Source organism: Vicia villosa, linkage group LG4 (assembly GCF_029867415.1).
Source record: "Vicia villosa cultivar HV-30 ecotype Madison, WI linkage group LG4, Vvil1.0, whole genome shotgun sequence".
Lineage (NCBI taxonomy): Eukaryota > Viridiplantae > Streptophyta > Magnoliopsida > Fabales > Fabaceae > Vicia > Vicia villosa.
The window spans coordinates 48401296-48426750 of NC_081183.1; the positions used below are offsets into that span (position 1 = coordinate 48401296).

The window sequence follows — 25455 nt, forward strand, 5'->3', positions numbered from 1 at the left end:
ATTAAAAATCTTTATATTTACATATACCAAGTAAATTTAAATTACAATGAGACACGGTGGACTAAAAAATTTTGATTTTAAATTGAAAAATTAATTATTTTTAGTTTAACTTTGATTTTAATTTATTTAGAAAGCTAACACATTATTTTTATATTGATTCAGTTCAAATATGAAAAAAATATCCTAATAATATATAACTAGTGTGTTGTGTACATCTAGTTTAATTTTGATGGGTATCTAATAAAGTACCTTTGAAAGATTTAGACACGTTGATCTTAAACTTGAGAGCATTATTAATTATTGATTCGAAAGAAATTTCATTTTTGTTTTGAGTTTAAATATTTTTTTTTAATAATATCAACCAATCATAATTATATTTAATATTAAAAAACCAAACTTAAATTAATTTACACAGTTCATTTAAAATTAAAATGAATTTTATCAAAGAGAAAAAGACATATGAACTCATAGTACACCGCATATTCCGCCACATCAATATGTAAATTTTAAGTACTGGTATGACATGATAGAATAATTAATTCATATTGGTTAGTATAAAACGATTTTATATCATAGTGCATAATCATTAAACCCTTAATCAAAATAATTTTTATCAAATTTAATAATGAAAAAATCAAAGATGTTATAATATTTTATATTATTGAGAAAAAACGAAATATTACTCGGTTATGAATGAATGAATATTTATAGCATATTAAAAGAGAGAAATGAATGGAAATAAGTGGTGCAATATTAGTAACTCTTACTAGTAATCCTTAGTTATCACATTTCAAATGGAATTAGACTAACTTCACAACGTAACGTTACTAAGAAACAAAGTAGTCTTTGTTACTTTTCAAAATTTTGAAGAAAACGAAACAAATTATTGGATTGAGAAAAGCTATTTATACACCCATTTTCAACACCTACACCGTAAAACACAACAAAATATATACACATTTTATTTTTTAATAGTATATTTTGCATTGGTTTGTGTGAAAGAAAATTTTGCTTTGATGATATACGGTGTACTCAATTATGGTGTATGATTAGCAAAGCTGAAAAATTATTGTAATTCTTGACAAATCATCATCCGTCGTTTTCCATTGCTCCTTTTATTATTAATATATAATTGAAATTACGTAAATATTTATGAACGACATAATAAGTTATATTATGTTTGATAATCCTAACACGTGAATTAAAATTTGATAAATAATTATAAGTTATAAATATATTAATGTTACCCATTCTTTGTATCTATATATGTTACACTTTATTTATTTGTTTCCAAAGTTTTGATAAATATACATCTTATTTTATGCATTTTACTATGCAGATATATGTTGCAAGCTTTGTTACTAACTGGTTATGATAATTTAAGAATATAGCATTTGAAAATTGTACCATCTATATATTTTATTATTTTATTTAAAGAGCTAAAAGTTTAGATGTATTATTAGCACTTTTGTTTTTAACTATTAAGTTTTTGGGATTAACATGACTAAGTTTGGGTTGCATTTTGGTTAAATATATGTGTTTGATATATATAAAGGAACTTTTCAAGTCATAATTAGATACATGTAATGTAAAGTCCCGCCAGACCCGTGCGATAGCACGGGTTTCCTCCTAGTTTATTAAATAAAAAGTATACCCAAAGAGCAAAAGGTGAAAAATAAGAACATACAGAGATAAATCAAAAGGTGGGGAGCATACAAAGATAAACCAAAGAACATGAACAAGAAATCTAACCTTTGCTCTGTCTGAAACATTCACAGATAGATCAAAATTCTACACCATTAACTGTCACGATTTCACCGTAAGGGTTTAACCCGGCAATTTATTCCAATGGCATTTGTAATCATGTTACTGGCCCCCTATAAGAGTAATAATATTGGCCTATAAGTAATCATATTTGTTGAGCTTAATCTCTCAATCTCAGCATTTTCTTCCTTACTCACAATCTCTCAATCTCTCAATCTCAGCATTTTCTTCCTTACTCTCAATCTCTCAATCTCAGCATAATGAAAAATAAATGGTTCTCAATCTCTCAATCTCAAAATAATGAAGAATAATCATATGAATATTCTTAAGCTCATAAACATTAAACACACCTCTTTTTTCTTCCTCTTCTTCATCTTACTAATAATAATCACTTTTTTCCTTCAAAAAACACTCTCTACTGCCACCGCCACAACTTCCATATTACTGTGGCGCTAGCGACCCTTATGTTTCTGACGAGCTCTTTGAAGAAACCACGGATTGTAAGAAACATATACAAGTGCCAACAGAAGCAGATTTTCATATAGATGAACCTTATGAATCTGGTTATATTGATTGAGATGATCTTGAAAAAGGTTTCAATAATGGGTTTGAGGTGAGTTACAGTGTGATAAGTAGGGAATGTTTAGCGTGTTTGGGAAATCAACAAGGAAACTGCAGCTGCAAGAATAATAATGATATTGAGAAACATGTTATGCCCTCTTGCCATTATGAGTATTATCCAGATGGTTCTATTACTTCTTCCACACACTGTCCATCTCATCACAATAGTATGTTTTCTTATATCTCTCTCTATCTCTTATGCTACTAAGTTTTGGTTTTGTTTGCTCAAGTTAGACAATCTTGTTTGATTTTCATGTGTTTATTTTGTTATAGATCAAATATTTAAGATAAAGTATAAATTAAATTAGGACTATGTTATTTTTTGACCATAGAATGGATAAGAGACTTCATGTATATCACCGCAGTTGTAGGGCTGTTCCTTACAAATGGAATAATTGTGAACGGTTGGAAGTTGTGGCGGTGGCAGTCGAGAGTGTGTTTTTTGAAGGAAAAAAGTGGTTATTATTAATAATTTAAAGTGTTTGTGTCTCAAACTAGTAAAAAAATTATTGTGATTCTTGACAAATCATCATCCGTCGTTTTCCATTGCTCCTTTTATTTCACAGAATTTGTCACATTTTCTTCAAACAGTATCCTATCTCTAATGAACCTTGCTTGAAGCTCGTTGCTATTCAACCCTTTAACCAAACTATTAGCCTTAATTGGCTTCAAACACTCAATCCCATTAACATCAGAAACTATAACCTTTGATGCATATCCTTTGTTTTCTTAAATCTCTCTTAAAAATGATTTTGTGCTTAGAGATTTTTTTGAACAGCCCTACTAAACTCTTTGGCCTGTAAGAGAGAAAGAGACCAACTCTCTTTTAAGAAATATTTCTTCAAACCAAGGAACAGAATTCAATCTCACTCAAGCAATTATTTCAATGATGTATACCTTCACTTTAATGGCGGTGTTTGGTAAGAAATATTCTGAACAACAAGAGTTCATATCAGTTGTAATTATAAAACAACTTATAAAACTTTTTCATGACTGATACTTGTTATTGCTGTTGTTGGTGTTTTCTTCAACCCTAGCACTGTTTGATTTGCAAAAGCTTTAACCTTTTCAGTGCTTCTGAGTTTATCAGATGATTTAGCGTTGGAATCTCTGCGTCATTTCAAATGGATCGGGTCTCTGACGGCGAGTTTGACTCAGATCGGAAGGGCTCGGACTTCTTCCTACTGAAGAGACGAAAACGAAGACCATGGATATATACCAAAGGTATGGTTTTGTTTCTGCTACTTAGAACTTCAGGCACAGTCTAGCTATTAGTTAGAGAAACTTAACATTATGGCATAGTAATGCAAATTAAATTTATATGTCTGGTTGTTGAAAAAGATAGATGATTAGTATTTTGCATCTCTTCACAATTTCAGTGCAAATATGGTTGTGAATGGAAGCACTGTTAATTTGGGTTTGTGGGATACTGCAGGTATTGTTATATAATTACATTATGTAGAGAGTGCTTTTAGATTTTTATTGTTTTATTTTGTGAAACAGAACAAGAAGATTATAACAGATTAAGACCTTTGAGTTATCTGGTGCCGACGTTTTCATTAGCAAGGCAGTTATGAAAATGTTTCCAACAAGGTACTTATCCCACTGTGTTTCAGAGTTTATGCTCCCTGTGTCCCAATAATATTTGATATAAAACTTTGTTGAGTTTTTAGTTTTCTATTTTAAAGTTTAACAAACCCTATAACTAAAGTTTTTAAATAATATTAAAGTATTGTTATATTTTTAAATAACATTAAAGTATTACTTGTTAATTTAAACTGATTTATAGATTTAAATATTTATTCTCTTTCATTTTTTAATCAAAATTTTTTAAAATTTATAAAAATGTGTAGTAAAATAATTAGTTAATTTATTATACCCATTAAAATAGAGAAATACAAAATACCAAATTTTGCTTTCTCACGAGATCGGGGAGGCTGGTACCAATCTTGACTCTTTTGTTGGGGTCATTGCCGAGGATAATGACTTCGAACTCATCGTCTGGAATGGAGCGCCTGGGATGGGCTTGATCTTCGTCGTCATTTGGTGTCGAGGAGCCTTCTGTTGCTGCCTTCATTCCCTTTTCTTTCTTCTTTTGTTCCTTCAAGTCATCTTTGTTGAAGCGACTATCGAGGTTAATTGAATTGACGTGAGGCATTTACTTCGGCATTTTTGAGATGCTTGGTCGTGCGGGCTTTGTCTCCAATATTAGATGGTGCGTTGATGGTGTGCAAACCCTTTGAGGCCGCTTTGTAGCTTCTCCTCGCAGCTTCAATGTCCCCGTGAAAGGTGGCGACAAACCCCTTTGAAGGGTAGTATTTCATCATCAAGTGGACAATGGAAGGTACAATAATCAGTTCCGCTAAGGTGGGCCTTCCCAAGATGCACTGGTACTGAGAGGGACAATCTATTACCAGAAACTGGACTTTGACTGATATGGTGGTTTCGGAGCCTATGTAAGGAGTGAGATGGGACTTGTCGAGCTGCAAGGTCTGGAACAATTGGGAGTACATGAGAGCAGAATTTAACTTTGCAATGTTTTATTCTAAAAAAGTTGACACAACGATTTAAGTTTAGGGAGTTGTCATTATTGTTTAACACGCACACAGCCTTTTCATTTTCTCATTTCCAATCCATTCATAACATAACAAAACAAAACATACTCACAAGTTTGTAGTAACCATTCCCTTATTTCCTCACTCTCTCCAAGTTTAATGCAAATATTGAAAGTTTTTACTTAATTAATCTTCCCGTTCTTGTCTCTATTTTCATCTTACCATCATCATCATTATCATCACCATTACAAATTGATCCTTATTCCAAAGCACTCTTAAATCTAAAATCTGAGCTTATAGATTTCAACAACAACTTAGATGATTGGGTGGTATCCTCTGGAAAGAACTTAACTGAAAGTAAACATTTCTATACATGTTCTTAGTCGGGAATCAAGTGTAACATGAACTCACTAGTAACTACCATATACCTTTCCATGAAGAATCTCGAATGTACACTGTGAGGTAAATGATTCAGTGTCTTCATAAATGGTACTCATTTAAACTTTAGCAGTAATTTTTTCTTTGGAAATCTTCCACCGGAAATTTTCAACCTCAGAAGCTTAAAAACCATGGACATAAGAAAAAAAATCCAGGTCATTTCCCAAAACAAATTTCAAAACTGAAATTTTTTCTTGTATTTGATGCACTTAGTGATGGACTTTCTGATCAATTTCTGACTGAATTTTCAGAATTGGAATATCTTAGGTTTCTTAACCTTGTTTGAAGTTACTTTACTAGAACAATTCCACCTGAATATGATTTTTTCAAAATCCTTGATTTTTTTTCATCATGCTAGAAATTCTCTGTTCGTAAATATACCTTCCGAGCTTGGTAACCTTCAAAAAGTTAGTCACTTTGAAATTGGCTATAATTTTTATCAGAGCTTCATTCCACCGCAAATCCCGAATTTGAGCTTCTTTTGCTATCATTTTTTTATGTTCAAAAACCAACTCACAATCAATACATAGTGAGCTCGAAAAAAATTAAACCTCTCTAACATTTATATCTTCGTGACAACTTCCTTTCAGGGCCATTCATGAAATATTTTCAGAGTTGAAGAGCTTAAGACTTCTTAACGTGTCTTTTAACAATATGACATGTTCAATACCAAAAGGAAATCAATTCAAATTAATTGATAGAAATGCTTTTAGTGGAATTCCGGAGATATGTGGAGCACTATTTGGACCGTGTTTAGTGTCTATAGGAATATTATGTAGCATGAGGAATTGGTAGCATACACAAATTGTGTTACTTTTGTAGGATTGTTAATCCTTTTGGAGTTGGCTTTTGGTATTCTTCACTTCAGAAAGGGATTAAAGAGTCAATGAAAAATATTTTCTTTGCTGGATCCTTTTCTGAAGTGAATTATTCCAAAAGTCAAAACTAGAAGGATTATTAGGAATCCCATAAAAAGGTTACACAATATGTGTAAACTTCCAAGTCCTTATGCTGCCCAATATTTCCAAAGACACTAAAGACGGTCTTAACGGAGCTTCGCATTACTTTGGATTTCCAATAAAAGCACTGCTACCCATTAATTTGAATGACTTTCCTTTGGGTGATGAACCTGATATGTTTTTGAAAGACACGTTAAGAAATCTTAGGTTCTTTAACTTTGAAAATATTTTAGGAATGAACCTTGAAAGCAAGTTATCACGGAGATCTAAATCTTTGAGAGGTTTAATTATTTTGAGCTCACTTGGTATCGGTCTTGTGAGTTGGTTTTTGAAAAAAAGTGATGCAAACTAATGAGGTTGTAAAGTTCCTTTGGTATAGAACCTGATATAGTAGCACCTACTATGTCAAGATAATTCAACTTGCTCAAATTATTAACTTGTGGTGGAATGAAGCTTTGGTAAAAATTGTAGTCAATTTCCATGTGACTGACTGTTTGAAGGTTACCAAGCTCGGGAGGTATATTTTCGAACAGAGAATTTCCAGCCAGAAAACTCAAGACTTTTGAAAGAATCATATTCAGATGGAATTGTTCAGGTAAAGTAACTTCTAATTAGGTTAAGAATCCTAAGATATCCCAATTCTAAAAATACAGCAGGAAATTTATCCGAAAATCCGTCGTTAAGTGCATCAAATACAAGCAAAAAAATTTTAGTTTTGAAATTTGTTTTGGGAATTGACCTGAATTTTTTTCCTCATGTTCACAATTTTTAAAGCTTAGGAGGTTGAAAATTTCTGGTGGAAGATTTCCAAAGAAAAAATTACTACTAAGGTTGAAATGATTACCATTTGTTAAGACACTAAATCCTTTACCTCATAGTGTAACTTCTAGATTCTTTATGGAAAGTTCTAAGGTAGTTACTAGTGAGTTCATGTTACACTTGATTCTAGACCAAAAACATGCATAAGAATTTCCACTTTCAGTCAAGTTATTTCCTCAGGGTACCACCCAATCATCTAAGTTGTTGTTGGCATCTATAAAGCTCAGATTTTAGATTCAAGAGTGCTTTAGAATAAGGATCAATTTGTAATGGTGATGATGATGATGATGTTAATGATGATGATAAGATGAAAATAGAGGGAAGAATCGAAATATTAATTAAGTAAAAAGTTTCAATATCTCCATTGAACTTGGAGAGATTGAGGAAATGTGGGAATAGTTATTGCAAACATATATGTTTTGTTTTGTTTTGTTATGTTATGAATGGATTGGGAATGAGAAAATGAAAATGAAAATGTGTGCGCGTGAAACAATAACAAAGACTGTGTATTTTTTGTCGCCCTTTTCCATGGGGATCTGGTTGTACCCCGAATACGCATCCATGATGTCCCTACCGCGAAAAAATAACCAGAGTCGCCACTAATATATTTATCTCACAAAGATGAGTTCAAATACCCCTGTGTAACATGACCAGAGCATTGACTCAATACCTAACAAAATGAAAAATAACGGATACACTCCTCGGCTAAATCCTCGTGCCAGCACACTACTCGTCGGAACCTACGCGATGTCGCATTGAACATCATTCAAACAGAAGGGTGGGAATTCACACATAATACATACACATCATATGAACAATGGGAATAGTACATAACAATCCAACAATTCATCACACTTCATAATTAAATGAGTTCCACAATAATTGCACACAACACAAATTCAAATTATCACATAAGCATACATATAATCCAAACATTACATAGCAAATCAATCTGACTCCAAATGCAGTTAATGCGACTCATGCATATGGTTGTCATACCCCAAAATTTGCCCTCCTCTATGCATCTTCAATGGCTCAAGGTTCAAAGGTTTATTCAAGTCACTCTCTCCTAATCAAAGGTTCAAATCAGGGTTTTTTTAACTAAAAAGTCAACTCAACTTTGACTGGTCATAACTCTCACATGGTTTGTCAGAAATTGTCCAACCAAAGCCTATTTTGAAGAAAATTGAATCCTCTACAACTTTGTCTCTCACAAGCCAAGGCTAGAAATGCTTCATTTGAGAGATGTGGACAAAAAACACTACAGGTCCTTTTAAAAGTCAACGAAAAACACCTTTCGGGTCAAAGCTCATAACTTGAGCATGGAAACTTCAATTGAGATGAAACAAAAAGGGTCATTTAGAGGACTCTTTGAGCTTTCCGAAAAGTCCTAGAACATATTTATATGACAAATATTGAAGGAGTTATGTCTTGTTAAAGTTGACAAAGTTTGAAGAAATGTATGAAGGAGATATTGACTAATTTTGAAAATTCTCTAAATGGGCCCTTATTTTTTTGATCCAAACTTGATTCTAATATTGTTATAAGCCCTTGGCCCAATCCCATGCCATGTTATTATTTTATTTAATTAAAATTTGATTTTAATTCATTTTAATTTGAATTTAATTAAGATAAATAATAGAAAATCAAAGATTTGATTTTAGGTCTATTATGTGATGAAAATATCATGATGATATCACTATAATTGAATCCAAATTCGTGCACAAGCTTCAAGGGCAAGAAAAGAGCAATTTTGGAAAGATTTGATAAAAATTCTCAATCAAATTTTCCACCATCAAAGAACAAGATTATATTGGATTTCCTTCAAGTTGTTGACCTAATTCAAACCCACATATATACTGAGGAAGTGAAAATGCCAAGGGGGTCGGTGGCTGGCCTCCAAGAGCCGAAACCAAATGCAAAATTTCAAGGAAAAAACTCTACTTCGAATTCAAGGTTTCACGCCAATTCAAAGGGTTTGAAGAATTCTAACACGTTCTTGGGAGTTTTCTGAAGCTATCTCAACCATTATCTTCAACTGAAGCACTCTGAATCGCGAGCATAAAGCCACGTTTTATCAACATCAAACTCAATCTTGTTTTCATATATTTATGCATCTTTAATGTATTTTGATTATATATTCACGCTTAGAATGATGTTGTCAAGCTTTCTGGGTTGTTTGATTCGAGTTTAGGTACAGAGATAACAATTCGCCATTATTAGGGTTCTTGAAGCCTCGGTTTGGGAAGTCTGGATCTAGGCTAAATTGGGCCGAATTGGGGGAATATTTAGGTTTAGGTAGTGTTTTGGGGTTGATTTATGTATTTAATATGGGTGTACATCATAGGTTGCGTGAGATTTGAAGTTGCAGGGATATCACTACGAAGGAGAACCGTGGCCGTAGCTCTGTAATTTCCTGAGGAAGAAGAAGCATCTGCGCGCAGTTTTTTTGAATTTGAAATGTCAAATTTTCGTTTTCATATATAACCATTGCGTTTCATTCCAAAGACAACAAACGCTGCGTGGTTCAATGGTATGGCGCGTGTTATGGATAACTTAAGGGACCTGGGTTCGATCCCCAGCGTCCCACATTTTATTTTTCCTTCTTTTTTTTGTTGGCTTGTTTAGTTTGTGTTTCTATAAGATACAATATGCCAAGTTCACGGAGGCTTATGATGGACCTTCAGGCAGCCACCACAGGATTCCTACTAGCCCAGATCTCACGCACCAGAATTAAAGGAGCATATTATGAACATTCAGCCTGCCCACCCACAATAAAAAAACCAGGTTCTTCTACATATATTTTTTTATTTTTTTTATTTAGTTATCTAGATTTAAAATTAATCAATTATGTTTAATTTAATTTTTAAATTAGGATTAGAAAAATCAAATTAAGATTAGGGTTAGGAATATAACATTTTCCCCGATTATTCGATTATGTCGATTATTCGACTTAATTGATTTAATTAATTTTAATTAATAAAAAATCACAAAAAACCCTATAAAAAAGGTTTATCAAAATATTAAGGGTTTGCCCGATCCCATTGCCATTTGGCAAAAATATTAATTCAATTAATTCTTACTAATTCTCTCCTCGACCCGACTAAAGCTATTAGTCGCATTAGACGAGAGATAAAAAATATATATAATTTAAAATACATCTAATTTGCTGCCCGCGACGATCAATCTATCGATCTGAGTAACAAACAATGCCCCTTAATCCGTTAGCTATACTAATCAAATCTATTGATCATCGCATCTAACGGTGACATATTAAATCAGGGTTGTACGCCCAAATCATAAAACACACTAAACTACGAAACTACGGATTTTCATCCCTTCGATCAGGCAATTCAAAATGCCTTGCAAAACACTAATTCAAAACTACGATATGCCATTCAAAAAGCCTTCAAAACAATTTCAAACCACAAATTCTAATTCTAAGGCGTACAACCTTGTGCCCGAACTACGTTGACTTTGATTCTCCATAAGGAGATACGTAGGCACTTGGATAACTAAGGCGAGTCCCCATCCCTAAAACCTCTATTCAGTTCAAATCTCACTTTTCGCCCTTCTCATTTCCTTAGCTATTAAACCTGAATATTTAGCCATAAAATTGTACCTTAGACTTAAAACCTTAGGAAAGGTTGAGGGTGCCTAAAACCTTCCCTCGACGTGATTATAATAATCTTACCCGAATCTCTTAACTGCGTAGGGTTTCCTATTCGCCCTTCAGAATAAGTGGCGACTCTAAAATCTTTATTTTTAGGGCAGGTTGCTACAATGGTACCATGTGAACATCAAGCTCACCTCTCTCGATTCTATAATCAAGAACCAGAGCCACACTTCCGATCCGGACAAGATCCAAGTCCTCAAATATGAACATTTAGTCCACCGATTCTGAATCCACAAAGGAACAAAGCCACGCCTCTATTTCCACGCTAAGATCAAAGCCAACTTGGAGTATCATCTCCCAATGAATGCATTCGCAACAATTCACAATATATGCAATTAAGATTATCATACAACCTTATTTATTCAAGCATATCACAATAATTCGGACAATTCAAATTATCCACCAAACGTTGCACAACACACGTTTATCATCAATAAGGCATACACATAGCATTTATTGATTACACATATCATATAACACACAAGTCAATTCATGTTATTCACACCATTCACCAAATACATCATATACACAAACCTAATTCAAGTATCATGTAAACATTTAATTTCAATTCAAAACCTATCCAAAAATCATTGAATAAATTATCAAGATACTTGGAAATCCATCTTAAATCATAAGCATACAGGATCCCAAGTCAAATAATAAAAAATCACAAAATTACATAGCAGGCCGCGCTACGCGCCCACTTCTGTGCTACGCGCGCTAAGTTAGAAACGTTTGCGCTACGCGCGCTCTGTACCCTGTAACAGCCCGGGCCCCTCGCATGGAAATCCTGGTACTACCACCTCACGATCTTCTTTACCCCCCCTCTCTAGTAAATTTTTTGCCTTTCATGAGAATCGAATCCTGTACCCTGGGGTTCAAGTACATGTTCAATCCATTCCTACTACTACTTGAGCTACTAGCTTTGCAGACACCCATCAACCACTTGTCTTGGGTTGACATTTTGATACAACAAATCATCCTTTGTGACCAGAACTATCAACATAACAAGAGTTCAATGTTATCATAGACTTAATCATGGAATCAAGTTTGAGTGGACAACCTCTATTCTATTGAAGAATCAACATCTGCAACACATTTTTGAGGAAAATAAATCCTTAGAACCATGATGTTAAGACATTGTGTCTCACACCTCATCAGAGATCTTAGTAGATTGGGACACGACACACAGCAGTCTAAGCTACCTCCTCTAGATAATTGTAGACCATTTAGAATAAGTCTACCTCTTCACAACACAAGGTTCCATGATATTCCTTGCACTACCATCAATTCATTATGCGAGGACACCACATAAGTGAATTTTATCAAGAAGAACTTCATTGACGAAGACACTGGGAAATCCACATCCTTTGATTTCAGAGATGAATAGTCCATCCATCTAGTTTCTTTGATCCAAAGAGTCCTCCATGCATGAGCTCATCCTACATAAGGGCTTCGGTGGTGATGCCTTTATGTGTTCTTCTCACGAGCTCGACTATTGTACATCTACATACCTTGGTCAAAAATAAACAGACACAGAGGTAGAAAGATTGTAGATCGTGTCCTAATCAACTTGCACAAATCAGATGTCTCTTCTTCCAGGCCAGGAGTTAGTTCCAAACAAAAATATTCACAACATTTTGTTTAGCACCCAAATAATCTGTTCTTCAACCAATAGCTGCATATTTGTTGAAGTAATGTTCTAACACATCATATAATATCAGTTCCTTCAATACATCTGAACTTGGTGTTGTGGATGTTATATCATCCTTCGAACAACCCTAATATAGACGACCCAACTATACTTCAAATAGCCAGATTCAGAGTTACTTCCTGAAAGGAGTCAAAAGATATGAAGACCCTCGTTGAGACCAACCTGAATGGTTTCAATCTTTCTTCATGCTACTTGAAGAAGCAACTAGTCAGTCATACAAAAGTGCCTTTATGAGTGGACTTGAAACCTAGGGCTCAAGTATTGTTGGCTCCTTTGACTGATCCATCATTGTTCATACCCCATCATGAGTGCAGTTTCCGAGGACATCAAACCCTAATGCTAAGAGAACAAGGTTTGAAAGAGATACCATGCAGTAGAATTTACACAACAGTTCCTCATCATCTTTGAAATTCCGGTATGACAGACTCGGATGTCAATCCCGATGTCAAGACATTTGATCTATTATTAATGTAGCATAGGTAGAATAAAAAGACCCCTCATTTATTTATTACTCCTAAACAGGAGCCAATGAGATCTGGGATCACACACGTTCTGGTAAACATAACCAGATTATAATCTTTATATGGTTCTGTTCAGGAACAACTAACACTTCTAAACCCGATGTTATAAATAATGTCATAACATTCATAACTGAACAAACAATGCAGAAGATAAATAAAACAGTTAATTGTTAACCCAGTTTGGTCTAACTACCTACTCGGAGGGCTACCAAGCCAGGAAGAAGATTTCACTATCAGTAGTATTATTTTATGTAAACAACCTCTGGTTTATAGATAAACAACCTCTGATTTACCTTGTCACTACCCAATGCAATCTTTATCTCAGAACTCCATCCAAGACAAGAGAACCTTTGCTCACTCCCTAGTGATACCTAACTGTTACAACCCTGCAACAACTATTTACACAATTAACAATGAACACATACTTGATCTTGCTTCACAGCTTCAATCAAGTTTACAATACTCAACTCTTACCTACAGGTTTCGAGTGAGGACAATCACTTCTCTAACCTACAGGTTTCAAGAAGGACATGGCAGCCATCCCACAACCTGGGTGGTCTACCTACAGAAACCCTAATGACTACATCGTTTAATACAAGGTTTATCTGTCTAAAACTAGGTTACAAAGTTTCCTATTTATAATCTGATCCCAATTGGATTTGGGCTTATAAATCGCAGGACTCTTGCTGTTACAAATGTGCAGAAAATATTCTGCTACAAATAAGGTCTTTCAATCATGAGTTTCCTAATTTATCTCCTAAATTAGAAACGGCTGAATCTTCAATCTTCTGATCTGATTCTTCCCGAATCTTCAATCTTCTGATCTGATTCTTCAATTATTCTTTTGACCTTTAAATATGCGCCACATAGGATTACATAATATTCACATAGAATATTCTGTATCTGTTAAGTACAAACTGAATATTTCTTCCAGTTCTGCAGGCGCGATGTCATGACATTCCATTTAACATCTTGCTTGTACCTGTTTTGTTCTTTTTATATATGCAAGATTCACAATAGTATTATGTTTTACTGCTATTATGTTTTAGCCAAACATAGATGCCAATCAGCCAATAAAAGCACTAACAATCTTCTAGGTTGAAACAAATGGATCGAAATCATCAAATGAAATCAATGAAGTCGCCATCGATTATTTATTTATCCCAAAAATGGGAAAGGAAAACATCGACTAAAACCTATAAAAGAAAACAAACAATGGTCTTACGACCCAGAGAAAAGGGTAAGGGTGTCGGTTACGCAAGGAGAAGGGGTTAGCACTCCTCACGTCCGTCGTACTCGACGGGATCCACTCTTGTTAGTCTAAATCTGAGGGTGTTATCTAGAAATCTAAACCTAAAAGCTAAAGAGAAACGCGCGAAGAAGGAAGAGAACAGAAACACGGGAAAAAGAAAGAAAATATATACAAGATTATGCTCGTTCAGGCCCCGCGACCTAATGCCTACGTATCCCGATTAAGGAATCAGGCTCAAAAGATTTTGTGTGTGTGATGTTAAACGTCGCATTCCACTGCTGCTCGACCTTTGGAGACTTATACAATTGTCGTGGAACGAAGTTAACATGTGCATAAAAGAAAATAAAAGAAAATCAAACAAAGTATTTTAAAAGGAAAAGAAAACATAAAAGATGAATATATACAAGCATAAGGAGTTAAAAGTGAAAATAAACAAGTTAACATATTTTTTTGGTTTTTAATATGAAAATAAAATCAAAATTAAAAGCATGCTTTTGTATTTTTTTAATATATAATAGAGAATAAAAAAGCAATTAGTAAAAACATAGAAACAAGCAAAATGGAGATGTAATTAAAAAGTTGGGCTCAAAGAGAGGGTCCAAAAGCTGTTTAGAAGGAGGGGTCCGCATGGATTGAGGGTGTAGCAAATTGGAAAACGAAAATGGGCTGGATCATGCAATATGAAAATAAACCCAAATCAATTTTGAAAACAGAAAAAACCCTAGGATAATTAGTGGGGGGCGCCGTTGGCTCTCTCCTTCTCATTCACGTTCTTTGTCCCTCAGCCTCACATCTTCCACTCTCTGCAAATCCTCTGCTTTTCACGTAACAACAACAACAAACAGAGATCTCTCACTCTCAGCTTTCCTAAATCTCTCTATCTCTCAGATTCAACGAAAACAACAAAACCAAGATTCAAAACTCCTCTCACTCTCTCAATTCCTATCACGCTCTCAAACTCGCTCTGTAAACTTATTCATACGAAATCACAACAATAAAACTCTCTCCTCACTGCTAATCTTCATCGATTCCGACAACAGAATACACAAACACAAATCAAGAAAACGTGACTTTCCTCTTGCTGAGTGGAATTGCCATGCTCGAATATCACTACTAGAGCAAAACGTGACTTGAAGCTTGTGGACCCACTTTCACTCTTCTTTCACCTATTTTAGTTAACATAAAAAAAACAAAAAGGATAATACTAATAGAAAAAGAAATAGTTAATAATAACTAACATAAAAAGTAAAATGAGAAATGATTAAAGAAATAAAAAGACATGATTTTATATTAAAAATTAATTTTAATTCTAATGATAATTCAAATTAAAAGTATATCTTAAATTTGAATTAAAATTAAAATTAAGATTAAAATTAATATAAAATCATAAAATGACCATAAACTTTAACTAAAAAGAAAAGAGAATGGAATCTTAAACCTCGACTTGAAATAGACTCGAAATATCGACCATATCGACCTTTACATTGACTGCTTCGTATTGTCTCGCAAATCTCGCTCTTCGATTCAGTCCCTGTCTTACAGAATAAAAGAGAAACAAGACATTTTTTTTGTAATTTTGATTAAGGTTAGTAAACATAAAGAAATAATCGAATAAAATGCAATGATGCGAATAAACTGGAATTGTAGGGTAAAAATCAGGGTGCAACATAGGTAAAGAGCTTTATACCTACTCACCACATCCCACGTACCGGCAGAACAACCTTGAGTTTGAAAATAAATCAAACCCTCACTAAGACATACCATAGCCCTCAATGCTCAACATAATGCATCCTCCACTTCTAGGGACCATGTACACGTCGACGAACAACACATCTTTTCATCACACACCTTCCTTGCCGAACCAGAAAGTATCTTCCCAGAATCTCATCCAAAGATAGAACATGATGCCTGCTCTAATACCAATTGAAATTCTGGTGTAACAGATCCATATGTCTTGAAAGATGTCGAGACATGTGATCTGTCAAGAAACATAAGCAAGGTATATACACAAATTTATGCCAAACTGAAAGATAAATGACACTAGTAATTGTTGACCAAGTTTGGTGAAATCACACCTACTCTGGGGGCATACCAAGCCAGGAATGAAGTCCACTATCAGTAGTATTAATTCAGAGCTAAACTAGTCCCAAATTTATAACCCCTCACTTAATCCCTACCCAATGACCTTTCTACCTAGGTCTTCCCTATATATGGAATATCCTAATCCCACTTCCAATCATCGCAATGATGTTATACAGTTCTCCAGTCCTAGGTGTAACGCCCGGAAAAATAAGTATATACTTGATTTGGACGTTTGTGACGTTTATTGGAATTTTACCGTTTTTGGAGTCGTTTCAGTCGTTATTAGTTCGGGATGGCGGACTAATATTTAATTGAAGGTTTTCATATTTTTGGTACTAGAAATATTAGTAAGGTAATATTCCACGTTTTGGGGCGTTTGAACGATATTTGAGCGTAGGGGCATTTTGGTCATTTCTGCGGAATAGATATTTTCTTTATAAGAAAGAGATATTTGTGAGAAAGGAAAAAAGGTGGAAAGAAAAAGAAGAGAAAGAAAGGGAAGAGAGAAGAAGAAGAGCAAAGATGGAGAGAAAGTGAAGAAGGGGATTTTGGAGAAGATGAAGAATCAAACAAAGGTAAGGGGGTGAATCTAATTTATCTTGGATGCATGATCCTTATAGTTTTGTTCTTGTTTTTGTTCTTGTTCATCTTCTTCATCCTTTCCATATTTTCCATTTCTCTTGTTTTGTAAGAAATTGTGATGTTTTCATGATATAGCAAGATTCAAACATGTTTTAGTTGATAGTATGTATAGAATCATGTCCTTGATTGTGTTATGGTGATTGATCATGCTTTCTTTTGCATTTCCATGGCTTGATTGAGTTTGAATAAAAGTTAGGTTTTGAGATAGATTGATGAATCAACCGTGAAAAGTTTGATGTTAGATTGTTTCTATGGTTTGTATGTGTTGTATTGGTGTTATAATGATGTTTGGGAGTGGTTTTGGTGGGTATAAGGGGCTTGGAACAGTTCTGGTTCGTTCTGGTTTTTTCTGGGTTTACGCAGGTCCGCTGAGCGGAGGTGGGTCCGCTGAGCGGAGGTTCTGTTGCAGAAAATTCTCTGCGAAGGTCCGCTGAGCAGAGCTGAAGCGGACAGCAGCTTTTTCTGTTTTTCCAAAACTTTGAAACTTCGTAACTCCTGAACCGTAACTCCGATTTTGTCGCCATTCGAAGCGTTGGAAAGCTAACACAATGAACTATATTATTATCTAATTAAATGATTCATAGGATGTAGTATTCCATTATTTTTATTAGGATCAAGTGATGAGTTGTGTAGTATGTTCAATTATCCAAACTTTGAAACCTTGTAACTTTTGATCCGTAGCTCCGTTTCGTACGCCGTTCGAAGTGTTAGGAAGCTAGTTGGATGTTCTATATGATAGTATAGGCTTGGTTAGCTTGTTATTAATTGGTTATGAGGTGTTGTTGATGAAAACACATAATTGTTTATATGCGCGATATGATTGGTAAATAATCATAGTGCTTGGTTGTAATTGTTAATGATGTAGGATGTAGTAGTGGTTGGTTGATTTTCATAAATGGTTTTGTGAACTAGTGCATGATAAATCATGATGTGTGGCCTTATGGCAAGTAATTGTTGTTATGAGAATGATGTATTATCATTGTTGAATTTTTGTTATTACAACTTGTTGATGCTGTATTGATGGAGTTGTGGGCCAATGGCCAATATTAGTTGATGTGATGCAATTATGCGATCATTTATGCCGATGTGGCTAGTATGTTTTGACGGTGAATGTGGGTTGTGTGCTTATTAATGCCTGTGTGATAATTATGGTGTGATGTAATTGATAACGATGTTATTAATCGATGATGTATCCTTTTGGATAGAATATAAACGATGTAACGTGAGTGTATGATCGTGTTATATTGTTGATGATGTTGTTGTCGTGTAAAAGAGTCTTATATTTGCACAGCATAACATTTCAATACGTTAATGGCGGAATACTGTTAACAGATGGCCTGCGGGCATGGTTACCAGTAGGGGCTTAATGCTCGGTAACGGAATGAGCCTGAGTGGCAAGAGGTCATCAGTGGGGGCTGCGTGCTCGATGACGACAGCCTGCGGGCTTCCTGAGTGGAATAAAGTCCCAAAATAATGCTTGGCAGGTGTATTTGTCATAATGACAAGGAGGAGTTTTACTCCGGATTTGGTACCACATGCATATGCATAGTCGAGTCTCATTCATCATCGTCAGTCTTTATAATTTGTGTTATCATTCATGTGTCACATTACTTATATATTAATTGTGGTTAAATGAGTGGGTTACTTTGTTGTATGATTCTTGATGATACTTGTTGGCATTACTATAATTGTCATGCTTTCATTATGAATTATATTCTCACCCTTCTGATGATTTGATGCTTGAGTGGCATCCTGCAAATTAGCCGCTTTGGGAGTCTTTTGGAAGAGGTAGTTCTCCAGTTGGTCTTGTCGGTCGCTCTGATACGTAACACCGGGTAGTCGGGAGTCTGCTGTTATTTATTTGTATATGACTCTTTGAACATGTATATATGATAATGTGCCATTGTGTATTGTACACACTTTATTTTGGAAAACTCCTCTTTGAGAGTGAGAGCTTTACGTATACATATATGTTCATATCTTCCGTGTGTTATGTATCATGTTATTGGCAGGTGTGTATGCTTTTGGCATCGCTGATGCCCGTTTGTTTTTCTAGGTGTTTGTTTGGTTACTTAGTGTAACATCCTAATTGTGTTGTATGAAATTTTAATACTCTGATATTTTCTTGCCTAAATGCTTTGGGTAGAATTGGGGTGTTACACTAGGAGCTGTAGTAACGACCTAAAACGCATTCCGATCCCACCGATAAGCAGTTTGGAAGACATACTTCCATGAAAATCCCTAGCAGAGACTCTTGACTATGACCAAAAACTTGGATTTACTTCAAAGTTTCCTCCAAGAACAATACCCGTCTTGCCTACATGCTTCGAGGATCACAACGGTAACCTTCCCACAACCCAGGAGGTTTACCTCGACAAACCCTAAAGATTATATCTTTTCTACTCGGTGGTTGTCTTCTTTTTCTAGGTTACAAAGTCTTCTATTTATAACATATACCCAACTGGATTTGGGCCTTCAATCACATCATATTTGCTGTTACAATATAGCAGTAACTTCTACTACAAACAAGATCTTCAATCTGTTAGTTTTCGAGAATATCTCTATAATTAGAAACTATATAATCTTCAATTATTATGATTTTATTCTTCTGAATGATTTCTCAAATCTTCTTATTGATTGTTCAAACCTATCAAATAATATATCAAGTCTTTATATGATTTGCCCAATATCCCTGAATCCTCTGCATTCTTTTGTAGTAATTAAATCACACGGATTTAATTAAAACTCTTCACTTAAGCTCAGGCATGATGTCGTAACATCTCATGTGATATGTTATTCCAGATGTTGAATTACTCCAACATAACATGTTCTATAATTTTAGTAGGACTCTTTGTTGTACCCGTTGTTCTTATACATTTACAACCCTAAAAACAGAGAACTAACAACTTAATTAAAGAGCCGATAACTATTCACTTGCCTAAAATATATAAAGTTAACGAAAAGAAAAAAAACATGTCTTTGCAGAATGAGAAAGATGTTGTTTAGTTCTAGATTGAGGTTTATACTCTCATGATCATTCGTTATCATTGTGACTAAGGTGGAGAATTCCAGTGCATTGAAAACAAATTTACCTGACTATCCATGTTTTTTAAACTCTTCACTTCAGCTCAGGCATGATGTCGTAACATCCCATGTGACGTGTTATTCCAGATGTTCAATTACTCCAACATAACATGTTCTATCATTTTTGTGGGACTCTTTGTTGTACCTGTTGTTCTTATACATTTACTATCACTGATCTTTTTATTTGTTTTACAAAAATTAAGCCAACCCTGAAAATAGAGAACTAACAACCTAATTAAAGAGCCAATATATATTCACTTGCCTAAAATATATAAAGTAAATGAAAAGAAAAAAACATGTCTGTGCAGAATGAGAAAGATGCTGTTTAGTTCTAGATTGAGGTTTACACTTTCATGATCAGTCGTTATCGTTGTGAATACGGTGCAGAATGACAGTGCATTGAAAGCAAAGTTACTTGACTATCCATGTCTTTTAAAACACGCCAAAAGGAAGCCACTTAAGTTGTTTATACTTTTTCCATGAAAGATCCTGGAAGAACCCAATTAACTTACCTAAAATATATAAAGTAAATGGAAAGAAAATTTACATGTTGGAGTAAAATTAGAAATTCAGATTTAACAATGTCATGTGCATGTGCAGTGCGGTGCGGTGCAAATGGACATAGTGCTTTTTCATTTAGTTCCATTCATCCCAAAAGTCGCTCCTTTTTAGTTTCTAATGCGTTTCTCATTATTATTAGTCAAAAAGTGTGTTTTCATTACCATAAAACAATGACTATATATATAGAACTTGTGCTTGAAAATTCATTAACCTTCAGTCGCCACTGTCCTTAAATATGTCTAGACACCAAACCTTTGTTTTTGTTATTATTTTACATTTGAGTGCATATGCCATATTATGTTCCTATGATCATTCCTCATTTAACTGTTGGGAACAAGAGAGGCAAGCACTTGTTGAACTCAAAGGAAGTTTTAACGATCCATCGTTAAGACTTTCTTCTTGGGAAGGAAATGATTGTTGCAAATGGGAAGGTATAAGTTGCAGCAACATTACTGGACATGTTGTCAAAAATGAACTAAGTAATCCATGTTACTCTCAACCTTCAGATTCTAACTGTTCCTTCTCAACAAATATGCTTGAAGCTCAACATCTCCATCTCTCTCTTTCAAATTTCAAATATCTTTCTTATTTGGACCTTAGTCGAAACAATTTCAATTCAAGTCCAATACCATCGCTTCTCCATTTTTGGAACCATTTACAACACCCTTCTCTTTATGACTCACAATTTTAAGGGCATGATCCTAAACAATCTTTGAAACCTCACAAAATGGATCTTGATCTCAGTTTGAAGCCTTGGTTATACTCTGATGACATCTATTGGGTTTCAAAGCTTTCTTTGCTTTAAAGCCTTTCCCTAAATGATGTTTTTCTCGGGAGGGGACATAATTTATTTAAGTTACTTAACATGATTCCTTCTTTGTTACAATTAGAATTGAAGAACTGCAGCATAACCAAAACAGAGAGTGATTATCATCAAATTGTTAGTTACACGAATTTATCTAGCATTGAATATCTTAGTTTTGCAGATAATGAATTTTATTGTTCAGATCTGAATGTTTCTAGAAACACGAGACTTCAATTGAATATAGTATTCTTTCTAACAACAATCTCAGTTCAATTCCATTTTGGTTGAGTAATTGTGCCAAACTTAAATCTCTTTATTTTGGAAGCAATGCTCCTCATGGCTTACTTCCACCCCCTCTTATTATACTTGACCTCTCTCAAAACACATTTGAATCTATTCCACATATTTTGGGAAAACTGGAAAGATTGGAATATTTATGCCTTTCTAATATATTGTTAGGGAATATAATGTCGGGGAATGTTGTAACGCCCGGAAATTCGATTATTCGCTTAATCTAGACGTTCAGAATGTTTAGTGAAGTTTTTGTATTTTGAGACGATTTAGTCGGTATTAGTTCGGGATAGCGGATCGATATTTGATCAAGAGTTTTGATATTTTCAGTATTAGAAATATCATTGGAATAATATTTGAAGTTTTGGGAATTTTCCGAGTAATTAAGATTAGACCGGAAATATGATATATTGGTCGAATTTGGATTGTCGGTGTTATTTTAAGAAGCGTATTTGAATTTATTAAGTTAAAAGTCGGATTTTAGTCGGACGGTCGAAGAATAATATTAAGAATAATATTATTTACAAGTCGGAATTTATTATATCGTTGGAATATTAATAAAAGTGATATTTTGATTTAATTGGAGTTATTTATCTTATTGGGCCTAAATTGATTTTGGAGGATATTAAATAAAGAAGAGTTGTTAACCACTAAGCCCAAATTGGATTTTATACTAGGGTTTTAGAGATTGAAGATTAGTGTTGTCATTTGGGAGAAAACAAGAATAGAAGAGAAGGAGACTATGGCTTGAAGAAGATATTCCAAGCTTGGAGATTTCATCCATGGTGTCAAGTTTATGATGCAATTGGAGACCCATAGAGTTGCTTCCATTGATAAGGTAAGGGTGGGGTTCTCTTCCTATAATGGGGCTCATGAACAATTGTATGTGGGAAATTGGGTGTGTAGATTTATTGCATTTGCTTGTGCCAATTGTTGCTGGAAATTATGAATTTATACCATGAGTAAATGATTTTGAGTTGCTATGTTGAATCCGTTACTATTATTGTTTCCAATTTGCTGTGCGTTTGAAATAGAATTTAATTTGTAAAGAAATTGATTACTCCATGCGTTCTGGAAATGACTGCAAAACAATATAGTTGGAACAGAATACCTTGACAGTCGGCGTGGCCATGACGTGCGGCATCAGCTGTGAAGGGTTGCCGAGAGGCACTCATTACCTACATTATTATGTTCATTTGATGCAGCTTTCTGTGTGTGCTATAAATTATTTCTTTACTGTTCCACGTTGATTGCCGTGGTACATACATAATGGTTTAGTATCATGAGAATGGAACATGTTTTAAATGAAATAATTTGAAAACAGTAAAAACAATATAAATGAACATTATATAAATGAAATAGTATGTATTAGAAACAGTGGAATAGGACTGCAACCGAAATAGCCGAATTAGACGGTATAATTAGTTGTCCGGAATTTAATGAAAATTGACGTGGTATCTAAGTTTAATTAGTATATTAACGTGGTGGTGTTATTTTGTTGAAATTGTGATATTTTACGAATCGACTGAAATTGTGTTTGGTTTAAATATTCTTTATAAATAAATTATAATAATTTAATAGAATTGTCAATAGAGTTGTTAGAGTTGTCAATAGAGTTGTTAGAGTCGACAATAAGTTGTCAGAGTTGTTTTAAATTATTAAGAGTCGTATTTTTATTTGTTTTGAGTAATTCTGACATGTTTAGAGTTGTCAGTGTATAACGTCGGTGTTTGTTTTTTTATTGGAACTTTAACAATTCATATCTTTTGAACCGTAACTCCGTTTGAGTCTCCGTTCGAGGCGTTAGAAAGCTAGCGCGATATTCTTTTTAATAAAAATGGTCTTGAGCAATAGAATGCTAGAAAATTGGAAATGGAGTAGAAATAGAAGTGAATTAAATTAATATAGTGTGATTATTAATTGGTTGATTAAATTAATAGTTGAATTAATTTCAATGTGTTTAATTGATTAAAATATAATTTGGAATTAGATTAACTATCTGGTTTGTCGGTAAATTACGATATTTTGAGAATTTATCCGTAATTGTGTTTTGACTTGAATATGTATGTTGAGAAATATATATTATTATGTCAATGATGTTGTTTTGATATTGATTCTCTGTGGGTAGTTGGATAGCATTCATTTTAATGATTAATTGCTTGATTTTAAATGTGTATGTTCATATATAATTGGCAAAATGGGAATTAACATGAGATAGTATGGTTACTAGTGTTAATTGGATTTTGTGAATCGTAATTGATTAATTGACCTTTTATATGTGAATGATATGTATGTGTTGTGAATGTTGTGTACAATTGGTGGATAATTCATCGAGTTGAATTATTGTGATATGCTAAATATTAAGATGGTAGAGATGATCTTAATTGCATATGTTTGTCAACATTGTACATGCATTCATGTCATGGTGTGCCTTGAAACAAAGGTGGTTTGCTTTGAAACAAAAGCGAGGCTTGGATTCTAGAGTGAATTCGGAAAGCGGTAAACTATATGTTTACATTTGGTGGCTTTGATCTTGTCCGGATCTGAAGCGTGGCTAGATTCTATATGAATCGGAAGCGGTGGAACTTTGGGTCCACATTGGGTACCACATGCATAGAGTCACATGTCTTGCATTGAGTCACATTGAGGTTAAGTGATGTTTGAATATATGCATTTATGTGATTGTCATGTGTACATGAGATGTGATAATTGAAATTGGTGATGTTTTGATATATAATTGGTTAAATGTGTGAATATGTGATAATGATGGATTGTGTATATATTTGGGATAATAGTATTGAATCTTTTGAGTATTATACTATTGAATTTTGTGCTTACTTGAATATGTGAAATTTATTAGATGATACTATTTACATGATTATGACTTGTTGTGTGATGAAAAGTATGTGAGATTAATGAACTGTAGAAGTATGATGTGTATAGTAGCTATTGATACTTGCGATGTAATGATTTTATATGCCTGAATCCTAATATACAATTTATCATGCGCCCACTTATATGATTTGATATCTCACCCTTTTCTCTTGTTTCGCCGTTGCCTTATATTGGTAACGTGCAGGTATTCAAGTATGAAGATTTAGTTGTCGTTACTCGAGTCGGTTGTCGCTCTGATACGTAGCACTCTGGGGGGAACGATTTATGTCATTCATGATGTTGTTGTTTAATTGTGTTATCTTGGTTGAACAAAAATGATAAGTTAACTGAAGATATTTTATTGAATACTTGTTTAAGTGATTCCGCTGTGTTTTAATAAAATAAGTTATTCTGTTTCAAAGGTGCTATGTATCCGCTTTATGCGACGAGTTGATTTGTTTTGTTTTATTATGTGACGCCTCATTTGTTTATTGAGAAATTTTGAAAACTCTGATTTATATATATTTGTCGGGTAGAAATGGGGTGTTACATTAGTGGTATCAGAGCAGGTCGGTCCGTCCGGCCAAGTTGTCGAGTCAGTTGAGTTGTGTGACAGTTGAATGTTGTCAGTGTTTTATTCCTTAGTACGCGACATGTGTGTGAAACACTGTCAGTACTTGTTTGCTTTGTTGTAGGGATTGGTTCGATTACAAGTGGGGGAGAAGTTTTACTTCTTGAAGATGTTTTTGTTGTAAGGGATGGTCAAGTATGCTGAGTGGCGATGTTCAGCACGGTTG

General features: G+C 34.2%; 1 long non-coding RNA gene across 4 annotated transcripts; it reads left to right on the forward strand.

Moving 5' to 3' along the window:
* Positions 1 to 1954: 1954 nt before the first annotated feature.
* On the forward strand, positions 1955 to 25079 carry LOC131594790 (uncharacterized). Of its 4 annotated transcripts, XR_009281531.1 has the most exons (7): positions 2576 to 3305; positions 3458 to 3609; positions 3765 to 3820; positions 3889 to 3978; positions 9844 to 9943; positions 22462 to 22622; positions 24864 to 25079. It is a non-coding gene; the product is annotated as an uncharacterized LOC131594790 (long non-coding RNA). The 4 variants fall into 4 exon arrangements; XR_009281532.1 differs by lacking the exons at positions 2576 to 3305; positions 24864 to 25079 and adding an exon at positions 1955 to 2552 and having other exon boundaries at positions 22462 to 23134; XR_009281530.1 differs by lacking the exon at positions 24864 to 25079 and having other exon boundaries at positions 22462 to 23134.
* The last annotated feature ends 376 nt before the right edge of the window (positions 25080 to 25455 follow it).